Source organism: Anneissia japonica, unplaced genomic scaffold (genome assembly GCF_011630105.1).
Source record: "Anneissia japonica isolate Jap-2015-1 unplaced genomic scaffold, ASM1163010v1 scaffold287748_len1686314_cov196, whole genome shotgun sequence".
Taxonomy (NCBI): Eukaryota; Metazoa; Echinodermata; class Crinoidea; order Comatulida; family Comatulidae; genus Anneissia; species Anneissia japonica.
Window position 1 is genome coordinate 895,107 of NW_022727190.1, and position 8,781 is coordinate 903,887.

The window sequence follows — 8,781 nt, forward strand, 5'->3', positions numbered from 1 at the left end:
GTGTAAAGAGCGACCTATGGTTCCACTTGTTAAGATTTTTTAAAACGTTAGCTTTATAAACACTGTATAAACCGACCGAAAACAGGTAATCAACATCAATATTTCCCGTACCTAAAACAATGTTTTTAAAAGTAGTTTCGATACCAAATCTGTTGACGGTTACACTATTTATATATTTCCATAGCATGCTTGCTTCAGTGCAACTAAATAATAAATGTTCTTCATCTTCAACAACTTTACATGTTTCACACTTATCTGACTCATATAACTTCCATGTACAAAGCCTCTTTTTAGTGGGCACTAAATTATGCAACAATTTAAAGTTTAATCGTTTAAGTTTGTTTTCCTTGATATGTTTAACTTTCCTTTCCCATGTTAAAAACCAGTCAACTGAAGTATTAAAGTATCGGTCCCATTTTGTTTGACATCTTACAGGTTCTAGACACTTTTTTCTGATAAAACATAGATATATTTTTTTACTACTCATATTGCACCAGTCTTGAATGGTTTAATATTTTTGTCCATGCTTTCAACATTTTTTTTTTTTACTATAAATACTAAATATTAAATACTATACTTATTGTCACGTAGATACAGAAAACACAAAATTCAGGTAACAATGTGCTTTCAACAAAGAAACTGCATTTTTATTTAATGGTCTGTGTAATGAAGTTTTATTCTGAGGACAGTGGATGGATCAATAAGATCATTCTTGTCAAATACTATTACCTGTTTTAATGTAGGGAGGGATAAAAATTTTATATTAAATATGAACTTGTGACCTTTTACTTATAATACAGTGAACACTAGACAACAGAAAGCTTTGGTGTAATGAGAAGAATTTTTTCTGGTAAGATATTTGTATATATCTTTTTGTACATATTATATGTAACCATTTTTGTGTAGGTTCTAAATATTAAGGAAGCAACTTGCATCACTTATTTATTTATTCAACCATATTTCAAGAGGGTGACCCATCCGGCATGAGCTGATTTTAAGGGACCCTTAACAATTCATATGAGATGTGCCTGATGTATGAACATGAAAAACAGACGATAGTTAAGAAAATATATCTACATTTTTTGGAATTTAAAAGTTGTTAAAATTCAATAAAATGCAATAAGGATGAGAGGAAGAAATTTTAAATGCAAATTAATAAAAAGATTAAGGTGTACTATTACTATTCATATAACTCCTTAGTTTAGTTGTTAAAATTTTAAAATATTATGTGACTTGCATTAATTATCTTGACATATAATGTAATTACGTAACAGCAAAGATTTGTGTACACACATTACACGATTTATGAAGTTTTTGTGGAATGCAGCATATCATTTCATCATGATAAATGTATACAAATAAATAATCTACAATTCACAAACAGTTACATGGGCTTATCATTTTTCCCACACATCTTATTATCAACTACAAACATGATATAGGTATTCGAGGCACACATCCTGTGACGATGGCTCCCGAGTATATTTTCTCAAGCTCAGATTAAATGTTTGTATTTAATACGAAGGTAACCACTGTTATCTCACTTAAATCTTGATAAGTAGATAAATAGGAGATTAATTACAGCTTTTGTAACCAAACTTCAAAAGTTCCTTTTTGAACAGTGATTGCATTGCAACAAAATGCTGGGGCAGATCCCGAGTTGTCCAAAAGGGTGGGGGCACCCGGAAATTAGCTCTGAGTCATTTTGGGCGATCAATAATTCCTTTTCTTTATTTTTTTTTAACATTCCAAAAGGGAGGAGGCCCCCTGAATCTGCCCCTGATGTGCATTATTTTTTTGTTCTTTAAAGCATCTTTAAATTATAAGACACCTTGTAATTGCAGTAACTCTGTATTTATCCAGTTTTATTGGATCTTAAACAGAGTTTTCCTTTTAAATGCATTTATTCCTTTCTGTGAGCATATTTATGTTTGCCTTTATGGAAAAGACTGTCAGAACTACAGGTCACTAAATAAGCCTCCTACTACTAATACTGCTTGATCTCCATAAATCATTTGCGAAGTCAAACAGCTTTTTTTCATGTGCTTGATTATTGTTCAACAGGTTATAATGATGTCATTAGTTGCCATATGTGAACGATTCAAAATGTTTTCTGCTGCAAACCTCATCACACCAGCTGATGTAGGACTGTTAATGCATTTATCCAGTTCAGAAAGAAATTTTGTTTTTTATTCTCTGCAAAGAGCCTTAAAGTAATAGCTAGCAGAAATTAACAGTAATAATAACTTCAACGAATAGTTTTCCTGTGTTTGAATAAATAATATAGGTTTTTATTCTAATTATAATGGATCACTGCATAGGGAGGGTACCTGGATAAAACACTTGGATGTTGCTGTCTTCTAAAAGTTATTAATACCTCATTTGACCTGCATAAACACACATTTTCAGATTCCAATGAGTTAGAATAAGGTGATTTGAAGACATACAAGTCAATGTCCGCCTTTTTCTCGTTGGTACTTGTGACCAGTATTTGACGCAAACTTTAATTGAGGTATTCACCTGTCTGACGCATCCCACGAGAAATCCAGAAGGTATTAGTTCAAATGTCAGCAACTGTTTTGAATTTGTTTCTAACTTTGTAGAAATCAAAGAAATCTCGAAATTGGTCCCTAGTGAACAACTTCACACATAATCTCCAGAAATGAGGTTATTCTGTTGCAAAGTCAGACTTTTCATTCCAAATATTATTAATGCTCAGGATATGTATTCATATTTAGAGATTCCATTAGACATGTGGCCAAGCCAAGCCAAACCAGTCACTCGTCGCAAATCATGTTTCAGAGATAATGATTATTGAGATAATAATTGTTACAATGATTGGCTTGTCCCGTCTTTTTATTCTGTCCAGTAATAAAGGGTTTATAATAATATTATTATAATATATATATATATATGATTATATAGTGCTCTTTACCGGAGTCTCACAGCAATTAAAATTATGAACTATGGAAAAAGGCGAGTTTTAAGAAGAAACTTGAATTCAGAAAGCCTCAATTTTAAAGGCTCACATAGAAATAGACTAGTTGTAAGACAATGTATGTTTATGTGCTTGTCTGTTTACTTTTAAACTGTTATGATCAGTTCAGATTTTATAATAATAATTCCCAAATAATTATAAGGTGCTAATTTCAAATTGAATGATCAAAGGCGTGAGCATTATACCCCTGGTCTCTGGATAACATACAATGGCAAACCAGCACAAAGTGCAGCCTTTTCTGCTCCCTGGGGAGTATCCCTAGTCATTCGCTACTTCTTTAGTGCTTGAAACTAGAACATTGAATTCCACAACATCCTGCCAGGTACCCATTTATACTGTACTTCTGGGTAGAGAGAGACAAACGTAGATAAAGTGCCTTGCCCAAGGATACAAGCGACTTGCACAGCGAGAGTTTAAAAACCCCAGACTCCAAGGTTAGGAGTGCAAGCCACTATCGATGCACCAACCACTTCTACAAGAATCTAGGATACGGTAGGCCCTACAGTATATCCATTATTTATTTATCTATTCAACAACTTTTTTTATACCTTGTTTGGCGAACCTACCGCCTGCCAATGATGATGATTTAGAATAAGAAAAATGGAAATTTCAGAAAAACATGAAAGTTTTTCTTTATTTTTATTACGCCCACCGTTGCCTTGACATATCCAAAAATAAGATAAGTATATTTCTTCCTAATTATACAAATTTAACCATCCCATTATACTACACTGTTCACATTCACCAATACATTTTTATTTTTATTTTCTCCTCTGTCTAGATGTGTTTTTTTGCTAAATAAGAAAACAAAATTTATTTTTATTTTTTTTCCACCCTCCTCTGAGGATCTTTAAAGTCAGACTCCGGAGGAAAAAAATTTGTTGATGTTGCAAAACTGATTTTTCGAAGACAGAAAAAAGTTGTTTGACGAAAAACTGGGGAACGGTGAATGAGATACAGATTTTTTAATATTTAAAAACAGTTCTACAACATATCAAAAAATTTTTTTCCTCCGGAGCCTGACTTTAAAAAATAAATTTGCGAAACAATGTATAAAAATAGTCTCACCTTTGCTATGGAGTCAAACACTCCCTTGGACTTCTAAAGTAAGTATTTCATAATAAAAATAATTAATGACAAATGGAATATTTTTATACTCCAATAACTCATGAAAGGACAATTTGACAAATGTTTTATAGGTTGACTTCTGTATGAGGAAATAAATCACTTGTGGTTTTTCAGAGAAACTTATCAGCTACTATACATTCACAACATTTATTATGGAAATCTACTGTAGCTTACACTTCTGTACATCCAAAGGGAGCGGTGCAAAATACATCTACGCTGAGGGAAGACAAAAGTGAAAGCCAAATCCATAGAATTTTCTGCCAAAAAAGATACAGTACAGAATTTGTTCCATATTCCTGATTCTGTTTAGCTGTGTAAACTTTCTATGTTATTAAAAACTTGGTAATGTATAAAACCTCAGCTGTTGTCACTCATTATTTAAGATCATTGATATACCAAGTTAGATATCTATGCTCCCAGAAATGGTAAATAAACTGAATGATTTAAGTGGTATGTCCCTTAAAGGTCTTCGCTCGTAAAACTACCTATGTATAAAATTAGCTGAAAAGTAACTTGCTGAAATTCAAAAATCTAAAAAATTTTAAGTATTCCTATAGGGTGTCATTTCCATGTATTTCTTGTTTTCAAAAGTAGATTTTTAAGATGCATTCCAATTTAACTCTTCATCTTTGAAAAATGAGAATACATTTGCAGGGGATAAACATTGCCTTTGTTTAAGGCGTATTTTCATCATATAATACTCTATTTGCAATACTTTACTTGTTTTGTAATCTACTCTAATAAGAGGTACATCATTAGTAAATCATTTTGATTTGTGGCATAACTTATTAATGTGGTCATTTGTTTTCAAGTTACATTCCATCTGGGAAGTTTTCATGTCTGATGCCAATTCCTGGTTCATATTTAAGGTTTCTAAAGGCCTAATCAGTGAGATCTTGGGTTCAATTCCAAATGGGGTCAACATATTTTTTTCTCGCACGTCCTGTAATTGTATCCCAACTTAACAACACATTGTTAAGGTATGTCTGCATCCTAATTTCTTAAAAGGCAACCTATTTTGGTTCTAGTAAATTACGACCATAAAGATGTAATTGTTTTAATTAGAATTACCAGTTACCAGTTTTGAAAGCACATACCAACATGAACTTATGCACTATTTAATACCAATGTAATTAATACTTTAATGTTCAATTTTGTATATCAGAATGCCTAATGAATCAACTTAACCTTAACTTACGGTTGTACTAGTGTGACTGATTGTGGAGGAAAGGGAAGGCAGGGGAAAGCAGCAGGATGTTTTAAGGAGGCCTAAAGAGAATGTAGTGATGGGGATGAATCCCAGGAGAAATCAGTGGGGTGGGGGGACTTAGCTGGCAAGAAAAATGGGTGAGAGAAAATCATCTCATGCTTATTTTGGCCCTTGCATAGCAAGTCAATAAGGTATTAAATATACAAATGATAGTGAATAATAACTGGTTTTGTAAAAAAAAAGAATAGTATTAATTTTTAATTTAATCTAAATAATGATTATTATAATTATTAATTGTGCTTGTATAGTGCATACTGCTAGAGCCTCTGCGCTTTCAAGAAAATTAGATAAAAATGAAAAGCAGAGCGATAAAAAAACAATTAAAAGTCAATACAGTGGACGTTATCAATTGGGCAAGAGTTAGCCTTGGAAGTTCTTGACCACTGAAGTGTGCATCACGTATGGCACTTGAAGAAGAAGATAATAATCAGTTATTATGTGCGTGTAATTCTTATTGTGTTCCCAATTTTGTATTTGATTATAAAAATTAATATACTGAATTTTAAATGTCCTTATATAAATTCTCTCGTGTCTGGTCCATGTGATAGCTTGCACTTTGCTCAAACTCTTGCAGCAGAGTTCAACAGTGTTTGTCAAACTTCTCAATGCAATTCAACTTCCTTTGCTCATTTGTTGACTGTGTGCACGTACCACACAAGCCTCTAGCAACATTTAGAGAGCTTAGGCGCCTTGTTTCATTTAAATGCACAGAAATGTATTCTCTGTATTGTGTACCAATTTCCCCCTTCTATTGAGATGTACTCTACTATATGACAGAGGCAAGAGGTTATTATTTGCAAAGATTAATCTGACGTGGTCATAGCTTATTCACTCTTTGTGTTGTTAGTACGTAGTTTAACAAGAATCACAGTTTTGAAGCATGTATGCCTCTCTGTGTATTACAGTACTCTATGGTTTCAAGAGCCCTACACAATGAACAGAGTCTTTGAAAGTGATTTCAGCAAAGTCATAATTTTTAATAGCACATGCTTTTATTTTAGATTTATTTAATGTTTAGGAGGTATTTATTCAATGGAAGCTTTTTAATTCAAAGAGGTGTTGTGTTATTTACTGGGGTTTAAAATGGATGTATATATACCCTTAAATATCCCTTCATATATAGAGGACAATAAAAAGGTATATACATTTGCTGGGGATTTTTTTTCCCCAAATGATGGAGAGGAATAACATGGTGTAGGTATAGTGGAAATTCATATAAAAACACAATAAATAAATGATGTCTTTTTACTGTTACGTACATAGTAGAAAATATTAGACTTGCCAAGTACAAAACAAAAATACAAAAACAAGCATTTTAATCTGCTCAAAATTATAGCAAGGTCTGAACGACATTTAAAGATGTATTTGAATGTGTTGCTAAGCAATATCAGATATGCAAATCACTGACTCATCTTAAGATTCAAATTTAAGTCACAAATGGCCATCTTTAGTTAAGACAGCTTTCCAATCCCCTGAAAATGGGAAGAGCACAAAAAACAAGCCAATTGCTGAACAGAATAGGAAAATGCAATATGAGTATCCATCAGTGTCAATGAAGATAAAAGATATTTCATCTGAGCTAACTTACTTGAAAAATAGAATTCAACCAAGTTACTTCTTGCCTCAAAGAAAATATTGGCCATCATTTTTTATGTATTTAGAACAAGCAGCCCCAATAAAAGGTGCAGGAGGAGAATGTAAAGATTTAAAAAAATCCATTTCCATTTTAACCAGTAAGTGTAATATATGCAGTATTTGGGCCCTCGTAACCCCTCCAATACTGAAGCCACGATCCAACTATTTCCCTCACTGGGGAATTCTAGGTAAGCCCACCCAGTTGGTCCATATACATACCCTGCACTGTCGCCCACGATCTTTGATTGTCCCAAGCAACATATTTTTTTCTATTGAATTAAAAAACAATGTTTATTCATTAATTTTCATTTAGAATTATGTATTATTATGTTTGTATGGGTTTTTTTGGCCTATGCCTATTACAATATATTATGGACCTTTCAAGAGTGTCAGTCAGAGGTTTAGCAAACAAGAAATGACTGCCTAAAACAGAAGACGATCACTTGTCGCGTAGCGACAGCCGTGGGACGAAGCCCCAAGCAGGGGTGGTTGGGTTGTATTTTGCTAAAGGTAGACCAGGCCCAACTAGGCTAGGCTAAGCTGAGTCGATCAAACTTAACAATTGACCGATCAGAGTAATGCAAAAAATACCCATGCAATATAGCAACAACATCCAAGGAGCATTAACAGAAAGGTCTATTGAAATCTGCTTGAATGCTGGTTATTCTGGTGAAGTATGTCAGACTTGGAATTCAATGTAATTAGTGGTTAATCACCTGGATATTTATAAGACAGAAGGCTTTTCTTAGTTTACTGTGTAACAATTTCATAGTAGTATTAGAAATATGTACTTGTGCCAAGAACACATTCTGTAGTATCAAAAAACATGTATATACTTCATATGTTTAGTCATATGTCTTTTTTATAGACATTTCATTTTATTTTTCTGCAACATCCATTAAATGTTTTTATTACACTATTTTCTGAATCGCAATGAAGCTTTTTTGAACTGCAGTGTTATGCAATAAAAAATATGATACATTAATTTTAATAGCGGCTGTAGTGTTGGGGTTTCTCTGTAGCAAATGTTGGGATCAATTGAAAATTGTCATTTTCAAAGTCATATGGTTGAAAAATCATTATTTAATTTTAAACATTCAATCTTTTTTGTATCTAGTGTTCTTAGATCATTATCATAATTAGATTTCTGATAATAATTAAATGATAAACAAATACAATTTCAATGATAAACAAATTCTTAAAGTAACTGCAACCATACTCAAGTTGTTAAGATTGTTTAATATTTTTAAGAATAAACTCTCCAAGAGATTATGTCATTCTCTGTTACTGTACTTACACATCCTTTTTAGTATCATTTACAATTTTTCATATAATTATGCACAAATAATATACAAAGCTTATTAGCAGAAAAAGCATGAAAATATAATTGTACTAGTTTTCAAACATGATTTCGCACCCTGTTAATCTTTCCTCTATGTTCTTACCCTAATTAGAGAGCTTTTGTAAATACTGAAAAGAATCGTGCTTTATGTTACCAATTATGAAATGAAATATGCCTGATATTAACAAGGTTGAGGACAAATTCAATTATAACATGGAGAACTGTTTCGGTGTTTGCTTATAATTTTTGCGATAAAGTATTCCGGTTCTTCTTTCCATTCAATTAAAAATTGAATCCGATTATATCACAGATGTTGCGAGAGAAGAAAATGTACATTGTTTGGAATGGTGTTGATTAATTTAATGGTCTAGTATCATTTGATTTTCTTAAGTTGGGCATAGTGTATAT